Below are 20,690 nucleotides of genomic sequence, written 5' to 3' on the forward strand. Positions count from 1 at the left end.
GCGTGCTGTGAGCATGTTAATGCCTGGTGTAGAGTATACTATTCCTTTGTCATTAAAGGAGATGGTCATGTTCAGTCTGCTCATTATGTCTCTCCCTAGTATGTTAACTGGTGATTGCTTTGAGTACAGCAGTGGGAGAGACATATCGTGATCTCCAACAGATAAGGAGATGTTATCAGTGAAGGGAACCAACCCTCGAGCCCCAGAAAATTCTTGAGTGCTCATACCTTCGCCTGACAAGTTGAACTTTCCCTCCCTTATACAGGACCTAGTGGCCCCTGTGTCAACTAGGAAGGAAAATGTTTAGTCACCTATCGCAGGGTTAGGTGTTACTGATAGGATGGAACACATCAAAGACATCTGTGGGCTGTCCTATTGTGGTATTGTGACTGTCCGCTCCCTGTGTGAGGGTTATGACCCAATATTGTCACCTTGCCCAGCTGTGTCTGTTGTATAGGTGTGTCAGTGGATGATATTGCATTGTCCTGTATTTGTGTAAGTTGCTGCACTGGTTGGACCTGTTGTTGTTGTGTTGTGACCGCCTGTTGTTGTGGTGTGTACGTTTGAAGTTGTTTGAAGTTGTAGCTGTGGTTGCAGTGGTGCTTGTTGTTGGTGTTGCAGTGGGGATTGTTGATGTAGTAGTGTCCCCACCCCCTGTTGTGACTACTGTTGTTGGTAGAATTGTTGTTCTCCATTATGCCCCTGGTGTCCTTGTTCGCCCCAAACTGCCTATGTCGGTCTCATTCTACAAGTGCATGACATATGTCCTATCAGTCCATATATCCAGCATATCGATGGCTCTCGTGCTTGCCATGGGTATCCCCCAGTGTTGTCTGAGTACCCCTGCTGTCCATACTGATTGTAACCCCGGAACCCTCCCCCTTGTTATGGTGCAGCTGGGCCAAATCCTCTCCCTCTCATTTGTCCGCCCCTCCCCTGTAGTTGTTTGAGTACCCATTTCCCATTTGCATATACCGCCCTCCCATCTGTGTTGTGTATATGTATGGTGGTGGTGGTGGCCTCTGCTGTGCCATTATTTGTGCTTGCTGTGGTGGTGCTGTCTGTTGTTGTGTTGTGTCTTGTGTTACTGTGACCTGGATGGGGGCTGTTATCAGTGCGCCCTCCATGGCATATTTGGATAGTTTCTTTTGAACCAATTTTGCTTCTTCTGCCTTTCTATCTTCCTCTTTTTGTTTCATCTTTTCTTGCCACATCCTGCAGTGGTGCACTATTGTCAGCTGTATCTCTGGCCATGCCTTAGCTTCCATACCCACTAGTTTCTTTAACTGTCTGTCGCGTTTCCAGGCACCACTTCTCCTGAATCTCCCGGATCTTCATTCTCATGCATCCTGCGTGACGTTATTGCTCCTATGTCTGAGGTGTCTGGGTATTGGACCCTCAATGCCTGCCATAGCGCGTGCCTACAGTTAGCAAATGGCGCACCATCATGTGACGTGTCGCTTATCATTACCCCTGGGAATCCTGCCTTCTTCCAAATGTCGTCTGCAGCATCCCCCAGTATTGAAATTAGCAACCCCTTCACATCACCCACCGCTAATTTCTGTCCCGCAGTGTGTTTTTCCATTTCATATATCCACTTCCCAGCCCCTCTACTCAGGGATGAAAGTCTGAATTTGATATTTTCTTTGTCTGCATGTTTCCATGGGACATATTGTGGTCTAGATCCACCTCTCTCAGGAGTGGCATTAAATTGTACTCCCTCACCTCCCCCGGCATCCGTCTGTGTGGGGATCTGTCAGTGTATTTGTTGTCTTCTTCCATGCTAGATAACTCTTCAATACTGTCAATGTTACAGTATGTTGCTCTTTCACTTCCTATGTTCTTGTTGCCCCTTCTGTTACCTCCCTGCCCCATCCTGTGTATGTCAACTCGCTCTTCCAGTCTACACCTCGGGAGGTCCCTAAGTCTGTTAACATATGGCGTGTGTAGTGCAGGTTGTGTCAGTGGCTATGGTGTTTTTCTGTTTATTTGTCTACTTTTCATTCCTTCTGTGTTTTGCTCTCCCCATGTCCCACATTCCCAAGGTGATCCACAGTCAGTGCGTGTTATATATAATTTGCCTATACCTTCCCTATTTCCATCACTCCGCCCTCCAGACGATCCTTCCTCCTCCTCGCTGCAGAATCCATCTGGAAATGTCAATCCCCAGTCTGTGCGTTTTCCCCGCACTGTAACTGTCTTCAGATCCATTAGGTCTATGTCTGTGTACTCCCCTCCCTTCTCCGCGGCCCCTTGTGTTGATGTTGTCGCAACTTCCTTATCCTGATGCGTATACTTTATTTCCCCATGTTCCTTCCTCCTTTCTCCTCGCTCTTCATTCTTTTTCCTCACCACCTATTTGCGCTCGTTCTCTACGCAGCTCATCCATTACCGCTTTGCTCACTTTTTCTAATATCTTTTCCTCCTCTTCCTTTCTCCCCCATATTCTCCCTCCCTTTTCAATATGCTTTCTATAACCTTCCCTTCTTCATATTTTTGCGCGCATTCTGATATCATTTTCTTTTTCCATAGTCCCATCTCCATGTCATTCTCTTCTCGCTCCTCCTCCTTCCTTCTCATGTCCTGTTGTTCCATGCGTGCCACTCTTTCCTCTATCACCCTTATGCGCACTTATTCCTTTTTCTTTTCTTCCTCTTGTTCCTTCACCCTCACCTTCTCTTCTTTGTTTGCTTTCTTTTCTTCCTTTCTTTCCCACGTTTCCTGCTTGAACTGTCAGATCAGTGCGCTCCGTACTTCCCTTAATTCTGCCAGTCTTTCCTCCAACATCTCTTCCTCGCCCTGTTACATTTGTCCTTCCTCCTTTTTACTTACCCCGTGCCTTGTCTGTAGGTAGTTCATCTCTTCCATACTTACCTGTCTCACTGCTTCTTCCTCTTCCCCTGTTAGTGTCCCTCGGAGCTTCAGAAGTACCTGTGCTGCTATCCATTCGTCTGGTCCTACGTCTGCTAAATCTCCCAGGACCCGTTGTCTGCCCCCGTGCTTGCCTGTTTTTTTTTTGTTTCTGCTGTGCTCCTCACCCCCACCCCCTTTTGGTAGCTATCTGTTGGCGCGTATGATGGTGGGCTGTATTCAGGGTTGGAATATCCCTCAGCGGCTGTAGTTGTGATCGGGCGGCTTCTCTCAGTTCTGTTACTGGATACAACCCCCCTTCCTCATTCTTCACTTCTTTAACTATCAGTGTTTCCTCTTCACCTTCCTTCTTTACCTCTGGAACTGCAAACGATCCTTCTGGCTCTTCCTCACTTTCTTCAGTACTGGGTGGGTTTTTTGGCGCTTTACCCCCACCCACTCCTTTCACCTTCTCTTCTCCTCCTTTACCTTCTTCTCCTCCTTTACCCCCTGCATCGCGAACATCCCTGCTGCTCCTGGTGCACACCCCTGGAACATCTTCCAGAGATCAAACATTTCTAAATGACTCGCTAGCTTCTTCCCCTTGTATGTATTGTGTAGATATGCCAACAGGGAGTGTTGCCTACACATATCAAAGCTGCCGTTGGGCGGCCAGGGTACCCTTAGGTTGTTGTCCGTTCCTTGTGTCCATTCAATGCTATATCTTACTATTTTCCCACTGTGTGGTGTTAATGTCGCTCAGATGTGTTGAAGTGGTGTTGTTAAAGTGCTTGCTCTGAGCCCTAACCCCGCCCCTATCCCATAGTATGTGGACATGTTACAATTTTACTCTTTTCAGTATCACCCTTTTACTCGGCCCCGTAAATTGGGGACTTCCGACTGTCTGCTGTAAAGGAAAGCATCCTTTTTATTACAATGTTTTTACTGTTCTTGTCCCGATGTCCAGTTATGGCCCCCTTCGGCCGTGGCGCACGAAGCCCCCTGCGGCTGCGTGCCCTGTGTGTGTGCTTTTGAGCTGCCCCACCTTCCTGTGCTGCCGGTGCTAGGCACACCTTCAACTTAGCTCCTCCTCCTCCCCCGTCTTCACTGACTGTGTAGTTTTATACTTCCTTACCCCCTCCCGTCTATCGCAGCGCCCTCTGGTGCAACCCCCTTGCTGAGCGCGGCCGGTGTTCTCCATGCGCGGTCGCCTATCCCCCTTCACCCCTCCCTTGCCGCGTTTCCTTGTCTCGATCACCCCTGAATGAAAAAGAGATGATCATTGTGTCCTATACAAGCCCTATGGGTGACGTCACCAACCTCTTCAAGATATTACTGGTACGTACAATTACACAACCAACGAACGTGTAATATCTTTGACACTCTTATTCCCCGTAAACCCCACAGCTGTCTTCCCACCGCATCTAGAGTGGAATAATCACAATCAATTAACTATTACAATCGATCTGCGCACGCTGTGTCGCCTCGCGTGTGATACGCCCCCTCTCTAGGGGAGCTTAACCAGCCAATTATCTTCTGCACTTGGGAAACAATCTAGCTACCTCCTGCGGGAATAAGTCATCTACCCACCGAGCTAAAACGCTCAACTAGTAGGGATCCTCATCTATTCATTGATCTACAACATCAATTCATAGGAAAGCCACACCTCCCTTATACAGGTGTCAGCGACCTAGACCAATCAGCGCGACCCGTCAGTCATATGTGGGTGCTCGAAGCCCCACCCAATCTGCTCTGTGACGCTATAGGGGATGGCCCTCGTGCCTGTCCCGCTACACCTCACACATCTATCACTGCTTATTAGTCAAAATCTTTTTCAGCACACTATAACAACTGCCCGCCACCCTCTTTACAATTCCTCCCCCCTCCCGCACAACATTACATTGCCGGTTGTGTGTGCCATACTTACATCAAGTCCTCGCTTGCAGGAGCCGCTCGACCGCGGGCACCCCTGCCAATCAGCTTGCCGCCTCCCCTCGTCTGGACCACATCTGGACACTCGCCAACCGCAGGTGGGATACTTCTCAAGTCAGCTCCCGACGGCCAATCTCCGGATTGCGCTGTCCGGTCGTCTCGCAGTTCCGCGATGTTCATGTAGTCCTCAAAAGGGGGCATGGCAGAGGGGGCAGCGCTGCCGGGCCACCTTGATGCAAGCGGTCTTGTCGTGGTTGCCCTTAGTTTAAGCAGATTTCAAACAGATCTCAGCAGTGCCTCCAACTTGTCAGGGAGATTTCCCGGGGGCCGGCAGGGCCGTCCGCTTACCTCCGGGGCTGTGGAGGCCCCAACTCCTTCCGCGTCCCAAAAGGAGTATTAGGCACACACAAGAGCAAAGTTTGTACTGCTGTTTATTACAGAAACAAGCAGGGACGAACTCTCAGACCAAATGTATCCGGGAGGCTCTCATCATCAGTGCGTTTGCAGGCCCTTTTTACCATTGTATGACGCGCTACGTGCGTCACCTGGGAAAACTATCCTCAAAACCTAGCGCCACTTCGGGTTGGCTCCCCGAGTGGTAAGATCAGTATAGTTACCTATATGAGAGATTGTTGTTGGGTGAGGAAGGGTCAGGTGGTACGCTTGGGCCGTCCCTAACAATTGTTACAAGGGGACACTTGGTGATTGGCTAGACTATATTGGCTGCATGATGCGCCCCTCATATTCTGATTGGTTCATCCGCGAGCCCCCAAGCCTGGGATCATCGTTATTCCCAGCTTGCGGTGTACCTGGTGCTGGCAACAATATGTGACTATGTGTCAGTGGCAGACAATGGACAGGTCTGACTATTGGCTAATGTGCATGTCTTTTCCAACGCTGTAGGTGTCCAATTTGTCACTTTATTGTTGCAGACTGTGTCCCAGACGTGAGACCCTAGCGCTTTTCTGTCCCGTAGGCCTTGGCATCGTATCACGTTGGCATGGTCACGTGTGGTGAGACCGTGCCTGGAGCAGAATTATGAGCATTTGATTTGTATTTCGGCTCTGAGGAGCGTTTAGCAGTGGCAGGTGTAACATTGGCGCGGGGAACGCAGCATGTAGATTGCAACATTGCGGCCTTGGCTGTGGGCTCTCTTTGGGGCTCGTTCTGCGTGATCAGCACTTTGTAGTTTTGTCTGAGTGGCTTCTGCCTGGGGACTCTTGCTTTGCAGCCTACCTGGGCCTAGCTTCTGGGTGGCGGAACATGATCTATAATACGGGGGTCGCGAGGAGCGACAGCGTTTCATATGCATTAGTAGATATGTAGGGTGGCATCTTCATGGCGTTAGTGGCGAGGAAGCGTCCGCAAGCATATACACGAGCTCTTCAGGCATCTTGCGTTTCTGCGGTGCTGTAGGTGGCCTATGTGGAAAATAACAATGATGCATGTCTGTGGGTGTATACGGTCCTCTGTGTATGAGTATGTTCTTCGTGCAGGTTGGTGTGTGAGTGACCGACGTGCATGGTGGCACGTGTGTTCTTTTCTTTGGCTATGTCGTCATGGCATCTCTAACGATGATGGCGTTTGTGGTTTCTGTCTAATCAAGTTGGTCCATAAAGTCGATGTCAGTTCCACCTGAGGTTCCTGCATGTGGTTTCATTAACAGGCAGGCTCCCTGGCCGTGTGGGACGTGGCCACAGTGGATCTTGACGTCTGGTGCGGAGGTGAGTGGGTCGAATTCTTCTCCTGGGGGGTGCTTGGGCCGTGACGTCCTAGGCCATGGTTTGGATGAGAATGGGGGGAAGGGATTCGGTATACTGTCATTTCATCGCCAGACTTTTCATCGCAGGGTTTTTTGCCGTGGTTTTTTTTTTTAAAAAAATGATCTATTTTTTGGAGGGTAACATTTTTTAAAAATGGGTGTGGGGGTTCGGGATTTAAAAAAAAAAAAAGAAAGGGGGGTTTGGGGAGTTAACCCCCTCCACAAAAAAAAAACCAAATTCGATGTTTTTTTGAAAAAAAAATCCACAGCAAAAAACCCTGCGATGAAAAGTCCGGCGATGAAATCACATAGAACCAGGGATTCTCCCATTTTTCCTCTTCAGTGTCTAATCTTGCCATGGCCTATAGTCTTGTCAGTCCTGGGATTACAATTCTGGAGTTTGTTTGGTTGAGAGAAATTGAGTGCATTCCCTGACAACCAAAAGCATCCACGCTTCTAGGGATTCACTTGAGAACATCATGAGTCCAATACACAGTACCAAGTTATACTACATATCATTATGGGACTTTTGTAATACTCCTTCAAGCAAACACTCCCTGCACCCTCAGACACCTTTGAATTTACTTGTAAAATGTTCTGCACTCCGGATGAACAATCCATTTCTGCTCGATCACATGCACCCAAACTACCACAAACATCAATCATTCCCCTTTTATCTGCAAGGTTGGTGTTTTAATCTCTCTAGGGACGTCATTTAGGGGTCGCAACTGCGACCCCTGGAGTCTTCCCAAAAATCTTTTTTTCGTAAAAAACATTTTTAATTGAGGATCCTGAACTGTTGCCAGCAGAATGTGGTTCTTTGTTTCTCGAGTGATTGGTTTTCTGGTAGCTATAGCTGGTAAGATAGCTCAGTGGGTTGAGTGCTTGCTGCTGCAATGTGTGTATGTGATCAGCAGGTTGCAGGTTCGACTCCGGGCAAGGTCTGCTCAGCCTTCCATCCTGCTGAGGTTGATAAATGAGTACCAACACAGGTTGGGTGATATTCTATGTATATTTGTTCTGTATATAGATGAGGAAGGATAGCACAGGGGCAACGAGTTTGTCTTGGAAGCAAGAAAACGCAGCGCCACACAGGTTCGGATCCTGATCCCATGCTTATAAACCACAACGCTGATATTAAGCACATTATACATGAACAATTAAATACATAAATATAATATATGAAGCACTTAAGTGTAAGTGCTATATAATAACACACATCATTATCGTTTGCTCTTGGACATCTGCTTGCATTCACACAGTAATATGGGCCTATATGCACTGATATTAACAATACATATGGTGATCCATTTTTGTATGCAATGTATATCACTCTCCAGTGATACCTAACCATATTTTTCGTAGTGTACTTCGAAAAAATGCCATGTGATGCCACTTCCCGGATTGTCAAGGGGTGAAAGGTTGTGTGCTCCATTACTTCCCGTCAGATGACATCACTTCCTGCAATGTCATCAGAGGTCAAGGGTTGTGTGATATCACTTCCGCTACCCCTGGCATTTTGGTGAAATGACATCCCTGTCTGTTTCTATTATCATTACCCAATTCCCCTACCCGTACACCACCATCCCTTTTCCTCTTCAGACCACGATCTGGATGCCCAGAGCTGAGGCACAATAACCTAAGTGCCGGACAAGCCTTGGTGCTCTGAGATCACTATTGTGGTGATGTGCTGCAGTGTACATGGTTTGTATCCGAGCATAACATTAGCTGTACTAGTGCTGCTTTGTATCACATATGTTTTGTATCCGAGCATAACATCAGCTGTACTAGTGCTGCTTTGTATCACATATGTTTTGTATCCGAGCATAACATTAGCTGTACTAGTGCTGCTTTGTATCACATATGTTTTGTATCCGAGCATAACATTAGCTGTACTAGTGCTGCTTTGTATCACATATGTTTTGTATCCGAGCATAACATTAGCTGTACTAGTGCTGCTTTGTATCAGATATGTTTTGTATCAGAGCATAACATTAGCTGTACCAGTGCTGCTTTTTATCGGATAATCAGAGCATAACATCAGCTGTACTAGTGCTGCTTTGTATCAGATATGTTTTGTATCAGAGCATAACATCAGCTGTACTAGTGCTGCTTTGTATCAGATATGTTTTGTATCAGAGCATAACATTACCTGTACCAGTGCTGCTTTTTATTGGATAATCAGAGCATAACATCAGCTGTACTAGTGCTGCTTTGTATCAGATATGTTGTGTGTCAGAGCATAACATCAGCTGTACTAGTGCTGCTTTGTATCAGATATGTTTTGTATCAGAGCATAACATTAGCTGTACTAGTGCTGGTTTGTATCAGATATGTTTTGTATCAGAGCATAACATTAGCTGTACCAGTGCTGCTTTTTATCAGATATTCAGAGCATAACATCAGCTGTTCTAGTGCTGCTTTGTATCAGATATGTTTTGTATCAGAGCATAACATCAGCTGTACTAGTGCTGCTTTGTATCAGATATGTTTTGCATCAGAGCATAACATTAGCTGTACCAGTGCTGCTTTTTATCAGATATTCAGAGCATAACATCAGCTGTACTAGTGCTGCTTTGTATCAGATATGTTTTGTATCAGAGCATAACATTAGCTGTACTAGTGCTGCTTTGTATCAGATATGTTTTGCATCAGAGCATAACATTAGCTGTACCAGTGCTGCTTTTTATCAGATATTCAGAGCATAACATCAGCTGTACTAGTGCTGCTTTGTATCAGATATGTTTTGTATCAGAGCATAACATCAGCTGTACTAGTGCTGCTTTTTGGAATGGCCTTCCTGACAAGCTTTCTTTATTTCACAGCCCTGCTGATGAATACCTTTTTTAAGAAACGTTATTTATAACCGAGTCACTGTCAGGACTCTAAAGTTAAGATTACATGACACGTTGCATTTGGGAAATAGAAAAATGCTATTTTTGTTCCGTAATGTGTGTTCTTATCCATGGAAATTCATGAGATTTGACGGACGGCTGACCTCTGTGGCTCCAAACAATCATTCCAAATTTACTGAAGCTTCAGGCTCAAAATGCATGCTGAAAAAAACCTCCCTTTTGGCATTGTGATTCCTATAGAAGCAGAAAAATCATGCTTAGCCATCCCCATCTCTCGAACTAGTCTGTTTCCATTTCCTGGACTTTTGGCAGACACGTACGCCTCATACTGAAGTTATGTGCACTGAACACAGTTAAGCCATCTACGGTAGGGTTGAGGGGCCAAAACAAAGTAAACATATTATGTGAATGATCTGCCATACCCAACACGCAGTAAAGCCACCATAAAGGGGCTGGATAGCTGGAGCGACAAAACCAAATGGAAAAACATCGCCAGAAATGAAAAATACTCTGCGGGTGCACACGGTGATCTGCTGCACCCATCACACAGCAGGGCTGCAGTACATGTGAGGTAAAGTCAGAGGAAAGTAAAAGGAAAGTAAAGGAAATGTGAAACAATCCATGAAAGGAAAATCTTTCAGTGAAATTCACAAGATGATTGGCTGAACTCAAAATGTAGTAGAAAGAAAGACCAGTGGACACCCAAACAGTGGGCGTAACACACCCACGACACAGTCGGTGATAAATCTGTTTGGAGCAGACTGCCGCAAAACATATGGAGCACAGGGTCGCATTGGCCCCTCGGCCTTAATCGTCCATGGGGGGTGGGAGCCGGTTTCTGGCCATGCCTGGGCCGGTTTGGCAAAAAGAAAATGAAAAAAAATATTTTTTTCAAATGTTTTTTTTTTTTCAAAAAGCCTTTGTTCCTTCTTAGGTCGATAAATGAGTACCAACACAGGTTGGGAGATATTGTATGCATATTTCTTCTATAACAAAAAAAGCTTAAACGTAAGTGCTATACAATAACATATTATCATTTGGCCTTGGACGTCTGCTAGGATTCACAGCAATTTAGTGTACTTAGGCAACAATGCTATTTGAGACACTTCCTGTTTTGTCAAGGGGTGAAAGGTTGTGTTTCATTGCTTCCCGGGATGTCACTTTGGGGTGGGGTCAAATGACATCACTCCCAGTGATGTCATCAGAGGTCAAGGGTCGTGAGGGGAGGGGTGGGCCATTTTTTTGAGGCGAGGCGTGGGCCACTTTTTTTTGGATGACCGGGCCTATTTCTTGTCCCAGTTCGACCCTGATGGAGCACTGCTGCTATGGCCAATGACATCTTTCAGTTTTCCTCCTCCTTTATTTTATAGGAGTTCCTGGAGGCCTTACTCCACAGCCCCACACAATGCCCTACAGTAGCAGCCCAGACGCCAGGAAAGGCAATACGATGATTGCATCCAGGTTTGACTCGCCCCACCCATGGGCGTAACAAATGGGGGTTATAGGTGGGATAAATCCCCCCACAATTTTAAGCAGGTGGGATATCATATTATATATCCCCCCCAGAATCTGGAGCAAGTGAAAAGAACTGCTGTTTATTTTTCCAATAAGGAACCATGGTTTTCTGTTTAGAAACCTGACTTCCTTTCTTTTCCCAAGGGCTAGAAATGTGAACAGACTGCTTTCCTTCCTTTGAATTGCCCATTAAGGTCAGTGTTCTGCATAGTATGGGATGAGGGGGGCGCATAGCTGAATGCGGTTGTGCCCCCCTGCCCACCTTCCTGTCAGAGGCCAGAGGGCAAATCCAAGAAATCAAAAGCCTTCTTCAGAGCACCTTTTCAAAGATAGTGACAAGATTTCAATGTTAAGCCCACAAAGTCACTAAATTATATTGTTTTTGTATGATTCAGAGTTTAAAAGATATTAATATTCAAGTAGAATGGCTGTTATTTTGTAATGCATTAAAAGCAAATAAAAGCCATTTAACCCCTCCTCGCTCTCAACACAACTACTGACCTGTGACAAAAACCCAGGCGGGGGCATCTTTGGAGTGCCAAATAATTTCAGATTGGCCTGCCCCCATTTACTGTTAAATTGCTTTATTTAGATTTAGCAAAAGAGAGAAGTACTCTCCCGTTAAACGCATACTGGTTATTTTTTGTATGTGATGGGTTGGACAGGAGGCCTGTGCTTTTGTAGCAGCAGGATAGTAAATGCCACACTTTAAGAAAGAGGGCGCTTTACTAGCAGTTCATGCTGAAGGCCTGACCAGAAATCTCTTGCAAAACTGACATTTCACAGTTTGCCACAGAGAGAAGAGGTGAACATTATTACTGGGAAAGACACATTGTTTTACAAGAGGGGTGGACTTCTCCTAACCATTTTAGTGGGGAGGGCAACATTTCCTCTGCAAATCACAACCCAGGTACAGAATGACAGTACAGATAAAAGACAGATGCTTAAGTAAAACATCATTCAACACCTGAACAAGAGGAGTCTTGGCTGAGCTGCAGTTTCCCAACCTGGACCTGAAGGAGCTTTTCAGTCCCCAACCCTGGAAACGTTACTTACTGGTCCCATTTGCTGCTGGGCCTACTTGCTTGCCTCTGGAGCAGACCTGCAGCCTGCTGAATGTGCCACTCATCTCAGAGCAGGGAATGGCGTCAGAGTCTTTTCATTTTTTCAGTTGAAATGTGCCATGGAGCTTTTGGGGCCGGAAACAGGTGCCCCGGGTTGGAAGTCTTATGAAACAGAAACAAAAACCTTTAATTTGGAACATTAAAGGCCTAATTCACAGAAGTGTTTTATAATGGCAAACCCTCATTGGAAAACGCTCTGTGAATTAGGCCTTTAATGTGTGCAGTGGACACATTGCAGACCATCACCTCTTCTGGCAGTCTCTAGGAATGTTTTTAGCACCTCGTTGTCTTATTATTCAGAATTTCCCAGCATTAGCATCCTGCTGCCAAAGAGAAATTAATAGCTTTTCAGGGGACAGTAAGTGTTTCAGCCCCCTGCTGGCTGCCTTTCCCAGGATAAGATGCAGCTATTCACCACCTGACTGCATTCTTTTAACGTTATTATAATTTAAGGACCCCACTTGCGCCTCTCACTATTTTTACCAGTTGTAAGACAAAGCAGGCTCCCAAACATCATGCTGAAAATCCCCACCAGCCTTGATACATCTTCAGCTGGCTCTGCCCCAGAGTCACCGGGCAGACTGACCCAAATTCTACAGAACCCAACTTTGCTGCTAAATCTGCAGAGTAAATGTGTTCTTGTGAAATGTTGCTGCACATTTACTACATTTACATGATGTAGGTGGTGAAATAGCTTGGTGAGTTGATGCACCAGCTGCATCCCATCCCACCAGAGCGTGCTCAGACTTTCATCCTACTGTAAGTGATCAAATGAGTGCCATAGAGTGGGCCTTAGAAACACTTGTTGATTACAAGAGTGCTAAGAAGCTGCACGATTGTGTCAGGAAGTTATAAAAACAATGTAATTTTTGAATATACATAATTTTATTTTTTATTTTGGCCATAAATTAGCAAAGCGAAACTTCTTTAAAAAGTGTGAGAAAGGCTTTTTGTTTCGATTTATTAGGTACATTGAAAGGAAATTTGTTCTGAGATGTGGTCACCATTATGGACCTCTTTAATTATGAAGCATGAAGCAGGTACAACATTTGCCCAGGTGTGCTTTGACAATAAACATGTCAGAACTGACCAGGGAGATCATAGCACTGCACATTCAAAGAAATGCCAACAGCAGCTAACACAAGCCCCTAGCCACTGAGTGGGAGGGGGGCATTCAAGCCCCCCACTTATTCCCATGCTTCCCGGGTGGGCCCAGTCATGCCTGCTTCAAGTCCAGGGCCCTGGACTTGGGGCACTCATGTGAAAACACCTCAGGGAACCATCGCCCCTTTCGTACAAATACACCTATGAGCACTGCCACATCCCTATACATTACATTACAAGATTAAGTCAAGACTCCATTTTGCACCGCCCAGACTCCATCTTGCAAATAGGCGAGAGAGTGTTCAGATCTCACCCCAACCTGCAACCATCTCTGGAAGCACACAGTCAGTGTAGTGCTTCCCCCGCCACCTCCTCCTTGCCGTCCGCATGAGTGCCTGGTTCCCATGTGAAGGCTGGCAGCAGAAAAGTAACAAAATCTGCACTGTATCACTTGCCGCCTAAACTCCCTCTATTGACTCAAAGGCAGCTCAAGGGGAAGAAGCGAAGTCCAGGGCTATCTGTCTCCGTAAAACCTGCCCCGCACCCAGAGCAGAGTCAACAACACGAGAGACTTTTAAGGTGACAAATGTATCTTCCCTTTCTAACTCAAGTGCGGAAAACGAAGGCCCTCTCCTCGTATTTGAAATACATGTAAACTCGTTGACACCTTCAATAAGCCACTGAGCATAAGAGTGTAAATACATATACGTAGGTATTAGAAGTCTTTATGATGGCTTGTTCTGTTGAAATCAGTGTGTGTGTTGACTTATAACATCCAAATGCCAGCACGATTAACGTGCAGTCCCGTAATGAGTAAACAAACCAGAAACCTATGCAAACTCACACAATGCTACCTCGCTGTTAATAAAGCAGAATGTACGTCTAGACATATCATTAGACAGAGTCATGTGAATTGTTGATCGAACTTAGTTATTCATGTTGTATTGATTGTGTGCCAGTCATCCCTTTCCTACAACCCCCTCCTCGACCCGGTGTTATGAAATTGGCCAAAAACATATGAAGTTTGAACAATGGTATAGGGTATTGCGTTCAAAACAGAAGCAGTTAAGTGCTTATGAAGCAGTAACCTGTTACATGTAAATATAAATGACCCCTGCCATCTCTTAGTGGTGTGAAACCGAAGAATTCAGTAGGATGACCTTAAGCCCATTCCTGAACGCCCTGTCCAAGTGTAGAGTTATGCTGTTTAGACACATGATCAGAAAAGCCCTCGAAGAAAGGAAATGTCCACAGATGAAATGTGTTTCCGGAAATCCATTCGCAGTAACCATACACCCCTGCCTCCCTCTGTCAATAAAGAAGAAATGCCCCCAACCCGATATCCAAATATGTTTATGTGTTTCTACATGAATAGGATATGCTTGGCAAAGGATTTACCATATCCTTGGTTCATACACTGTCAATGCAGTAAGGGCGGCGCATGTGGCCAAGCGGTAAATGGAAGTGCAATGCCTCAAGATTCGAACATGATAGAATGGTCCCTGGGTGAGCTGTTAGACGCGGATAGCGAGGTGCGACTTCAGTACAAGTCGTGTCCTACCAGCTGTGGATTACAATATGCAGTGCAAGTTGCAATTAGCACATGTAAATGATATGCAATGCACACAAGTCTGTGTCTTGCTGGGTGTCCCTGTGTGCTGTATAAGTATCTGGCTAGGAACGCTACTGCGCTAATAACTCTGCTTCTATGGAGCAGGGGGGACCGGAGGATATGTGCGACAGCCCCTGCGTGTGCCCCTGACAATTTGGAAAGAAACTTGCCATTTTTCCCCCAACGCATCTTAGCTATACTGTGCGCTTCAACAACAATATCTGTCCAAGCTCCCCATCAGTGGCGCTACTTAGCATGCATGTGCAAGTGGCCTGGTGGAAGGTTGGCTACGGTGTGGTCCCCTTGTGCTGCTCACCTTGCTTGGAGCTCCTGGGAACACGTCTGCTTCTGTTGGACATCTGAGCACAAGCCCTGTGCCACTGCTTGCGCACACATGCGCATGTCTGCCCCACCGAACGTGGCCAGCTGTCTGTATTATTATGCCCCATGTCTGCTGGCAAAGGTGGTCTGGAGGCTCATTCTCGTGCAGAAAGGGCACAAAATATATAATAAATGCTGGAAAGTTCCCTGTGTGTGTCTCTTCATGCTGGTTGTGACTCGGCCATGTCAGAGACCTACATCATAATTCCTCCCACCATCAGTGTGACTTTGACAGGCAAAGGGTGCCGGCCACTGTCTACAGCATGAAGTGCATCAAGCACATGTACAGCAAAGAAAAGAAACATACATCACAATGTATATCAATTAATGGACACATCAATCATGAACCCACCCAAATCTAATACAGACATGCCGTGGATAAAACTCCCACAATCCCCACTAGGGGTGTTAACACAAGTAGTACAGCAGCAGACAGGCCACAGATATGACAGTCCAAAGCCCTTGTGTAAATGACTGTAACACTGAAAAATCCTTGCGAGCCCATGGATAAGGGAAGCAGGAGTGAGTCAGGACCCCAAGCTGCAAACACATACACGAGACAAGCTTGAAGGGCCCAGCTGGAACAGACAGTGGATGCTTTCAAAAGCCACAAAGCACCACACCGTCACATGAATGCACAATAGACGAGCAATTTTAAACTATATTAACGAATTAAACTAACTATAAAAACCTACATTACCTAATTAAACTAACTATCAAAAACAATTTTAACTAACTAAACTAAAATGAAAAATCAAAAATGGCCACATACGACCCAGGGGCGGGGGGCACCCAGGAGGGGGGAGGTACAGGGTGCACCTCAACACCCACATGCGATGATGTTGAGACAAAAAAAAACCTCCATGGGGTCAACGCCTGCACAGCCCGACCTGCGTGGGAGATATCTCGTTGTCCGAGTAGCCTCTTCCTGAAAAGGTAGACGTGGCACAGGAGCCTGACCACGCCTAGGCGCAGCTTGCCCCTCATCGGCAGCAAGTCTGCTGGACGGGTGAGCCTGGTTCTGTGTGGCGATGACACGTAGGTCAGCATGCAGAACCTCCCGTTCTACGCGTGCTTCCTCTTGCAAGGTAACACGTGTAACACGGAGTTCTTCCTGCGTGGCCTGGCTGGACAACTGATGCACCTCCCGGCAAGCACGTAGCACAGCTGAGATGGTACGCTCAAGCTGCGCAAACCTCTCCTCTGACCACTCCCTCTGGGAAATCAAGAGCACACCCAGAGTGGATCCGAGGGAATCATACTCAACCCTCAGGGCCTCCATGTGTGCCTGTGCGTGAGTAGCAATTGCTTGACGCGAAGACACCATTTCAGCCCGGCGTGCCCTGTCTGAGGCCGCCATGCCCAGCCTGAGCGAGCGGGCCGTGGACTGTACTGGCCGCTGCTGGAGTTCCACCTGCCTAGCAGGGGGTAGCACGGATTGGGCCACATGCTCCATGCTCTCAGCGATGTTATCATATGCTGCCCCCTGGTGTTCTGAATTGGCAACCATGGCTTGCTCCCACTCAGTATACCCCAGTGGCGCACGGCCACCGCGATGCTGGGCTTGACACCTGTGGGGCCCAAGGCGCCGACGGCCTTGTTGGGTTGGCACCACCCGCGGCTGCAGGACTACATTCCCCCGTCAACGTGATGCCCCAGGCACATCAGCAACTGGTGTGGAGGGTGACCCTGCCTCCCGATCCACCACAGGCAGAGGTCCCACTACCATCTGGCCCCTCAGTGCAGGTGTCGTGGACAGAGGAGCGTCCACATCAGAATCACTCACCCCTGATGAATGGACCCGATGCACATCCAACTCGACATTGTCGTCAGAGTGATCATCCGGGCTTGACTCATTGCCAGCCACAGACAATATGGTCTGTAACACATGTGGGTTCTCGTGGTCTACCACCCCACGACCCCCACTTGTGCTGGGTTGCTGGTGTGATAGCAAACCTGTGTCTGGCATGACAACACCATCCTCTGGCTCCATTGCGTCATCATCTGGAAAGTGGAGAAAAAGTTACATTAGTACACATGTCAGAAGCACATAACACACATAAACATAGACATCACACAGACAGCCAACACATGAAGCAGACATGTCACACACAAATGTGAACCTGGCATGCATGCCAGGTCACTTTGACATAGCATCAGGGAGTAGGCATGTAGAACAGTGTATGTAACACGGCTCTGAAGTGGGTTGATGCAGTGCAGAACATGTGTACGTTATCCACTAGCTACAAGAACAAGTACATCATGATGTGTATCAATTATCGTGAAGGCAGTGCAAGGGCAAGTTCAGGCATCTTGTGCAATGTGCATGCTATGTGTTGCATGTATACAAGCAACCCCCCCCCCAGTGAAAATGCAGGGATGCATTGCATGGCAGCGAAAGGACGACCAGAGACCTGTGTATTGGCAGACAGTGGTGGCTAGCATCAATTGCATCATCTGAGTCAACTGACAACACAGCAGATGATGATGGGACAGAAAGCAGGACACATGATGATCCCTCAGTAGTACAGCCATGTGTGCAGAAGCCGCTACACCAGTTGAACAGAGTCAGTGGGCCTGAAACGGGGGGAGGTCTGTGCCCCGCACAGACTCTGACACCCTAAACATGTGTGTGATGCAGGACTGAGCCAGAGTGGGCATGGAATGGATGATCAAATGCAAAGAAATGTAGGTCATCCTGGACACTTACTACAATGAACATCCAGTCAAGGACACATAGGGGCATGAATGGAATACACATGGAGCATGAATGGGAACTCATGTCCCTGCGGAGCATCTGCCATCTGGACAGTCCAAGTGAGACACCCTGCATGAAGTGCAGAGGATGTACCCCACTGCATGTGTCTGGCAGGTTGGCTGGTGGAAGTGTGCATGTACACAGGAGTCTTGAACAGGCCATTGCAGTACGCCAACATGATGCACACCTGTGCAATGTTGAAATTGGGGTGCAGGGGTGGTGGAGGGGCAAGGGAGCATGCCTACGTGGAGTACCTGCATGCATGCAGAGGACACATGCATGTCAGTCATGCAGTGACATAGTCCCAGTGCTGAGAGGAAACACACCCCAGGCTACATGCAGAAGGGCCATTGAGCTGGAACATGGACTCTAGGGGCAGCTGGGTGACTAGCATGTGAGTAGGGTGCACGTGTGGTGGTGAGGACAGTCCCAGCCTGCTCTACATGTCCACTATCCTGCACAACAGGCACGCATCAGTGAAGCATTGCATGAGTTGCACATGAGAACCATGCAGTGCCAGTCAAGCACAACACATCACACAAGCAAAACCCACATGTCCTCGACGAACAGACGACAACACTCACTGGACGGGGCATCAAAGTCCTGCATCTCTCCCACTCCTTCGACCATTCCTGTTGGTATGAACTGCGCAATGAGTGACTCATGCAGAGTGAGGTCTTCCTCCTCAGGTGGTGGCCCACTGCCAGTCACCAGAGCCATGTTGTAATTAAAGGCACGCTTCACCTTAGTGCTGCGTTTGAGATCCTCCCAACGCTTTTTGCACTCTTGTGCTGTGCACACCTCATGGCCGAATGCACTCACATGTTCCGCAACTTGCTTCCAGTGGGTATTACGATGGGCAGCCGTAGTTTGACAATTCGGCCCCACTAGCATGTCACGGTTGTGTTCCCGCACGTATTCCACTAGGAAGTCCAGTTCCTGCTTGCAGACAGGATTCTTCCTCGACATGCCGGAGGCCATAGCTGTGTCTGGGGTCCCAGCCTGTACTGCAGGTGCAACCTTCCTCCTCTTGGACGCTGGTCCGGACCCTGGCTGGCAAATGCCGCCCTGATCAGTATGGGCAGTGGCGCTGGTGGAATGAGCCGAGGGAGTGGCAGGTGGAACATGGAGTGAAGCCCTGACTTGCGTCAGTGGCTGCTGGGTGCCCTGGAATGGACCCTGCGCAGCAACATCCGCTGTGCCAGGGTCATTGACCGGGAATGTCCTGGTTGGTAGACTAACAACCGGGGTGGTGTCGGCTGCCCCAGGGACATGTACCTCGGTCAGGGCAACCCTGCGTGCACCTACGGTGTGCCTCCTGAACTCCTGAAAATCTTCCATGGACTCTTCAAGTGCCAACGCATCCTGCGCTAGCAGACCCTGAGCCTGGCTTGTGGTGTCCACAGCTGCCCCTGCAGCTATCACTACCCTTGGGCCCGTGGCAGTCGATGAAATGGACTGCCGGGTCACATGGGCGGCGCCAGTGCCAGATGCAAGAACTGCATCTCCCGGAGCCGCAGGCGGTGGTGGCATGACTGCACCAACATGTGGCACAACATCGTGCCGAGCTGGCGCACCCATGCCTCTTCCCCCTCTGCAGCCACCCTGGACACCCTGGAGTCCCCCTACTCCCTGGTCACCCCGGCCACATCCCTGACCACATCCGCCACGTGGAGTACGCCCAGCTGAGGCGCCCCTTACCTTTCGTGGCTTCCCAGCCATGGCACAGATGGAGTAGTGCCGGCACAGATGGAGTAGTGCCAATGGGAGGTGTACACGACAATTGTCCTGGGCAATTGGGGTGAAGGGGGTAGGATACAAGATGTTAACAGCACCCCTGCACCTGCAAGGCTGTATGTGACCCCGGTGATAAAGTGACGGGTCACACAATGCTCAGGCACCCCAAAACTGCAGTTAAACCATGCACGCAACCCCCGGTAGCCCACGTGTTTGGAATCAACCTCCAGCAGTACGCGGTGGCACCCAGGAACACGAAAAACGCGTACGCGTGGGACACGCAGGCTACTATGACCTCGAAAACGGTACGCGATACACAGGGGGGCCCACAGTGGGAAAAATAGCATGCGCGACTCACCGTCTGACTAGCGTGATAATGAAAAACATGCGTAGCCAATACCCCAGCCAAAAGAACACACACGTCGGTCTCCACGAAAGGCACGTACAGCAAACTGCTGGCCCCGCTCACCTTTAACCCGTGCTGAGGGAAATGCCCGCACGCGTCACGTTACTTACATCTTAGGCCCTTTCCTCGGATTACACGCATTAACACGGGGACGTCACAGATGCATTCACGTGCCAAATCACTCTGTATCAAGCTGGCCACGCAACAACACATGGAAGACCACGCTCCTGCCCAGAAGGCCATATTCCTGCCCCCCAGAGCCCCGAGCAGCCTCCCACGAGCCATCTGCTGCTGCCTGCTGCCACCGTGCCCTACCATTTGGTGCCTGCACATCTGCCATCTGCAGAGGTCCAGTTGCAGTGACCACCCCTGCTGGAACAGAAGACTCCCGACTGGTGTTCCATCACTCCACAGCCCAGCCCCAGGACGCAGTTGCCCACCCACACCTGCCTCGGGGTTGCCATGTCCGACACAGCACCTTCCGGCACCAGTGGTAACCCCCAGCCAGAGAGGCAGAGGACTGCCAGCTTCACTTCCGATGAAGTTGGCATCCTGGTGGAGCAAGTCCTGGGGCAGTATGATGCCCTCTTCACACCATTGCGTGCCGACAAGGAAGGACGGAGGAGGATCTGGACAAACATAGTGGGTGCCATC

Source organism: Ambystoma mexicanum, chromosome 5q, assembly GCF_040938575.1.
Source record: "Ambystoma mexicanum isolate Mex_15411 chromosome 5q, UKY_AmexF1_1, whole genome shotgun sequence".
Taxonomy (NCBI): domain Eukaryota; kingdom Metazoa; phylum Chordata; class Amphibia; order Caudata; family Ambystomatidae; genus Ambystoma; species Ambystoma mexicanum.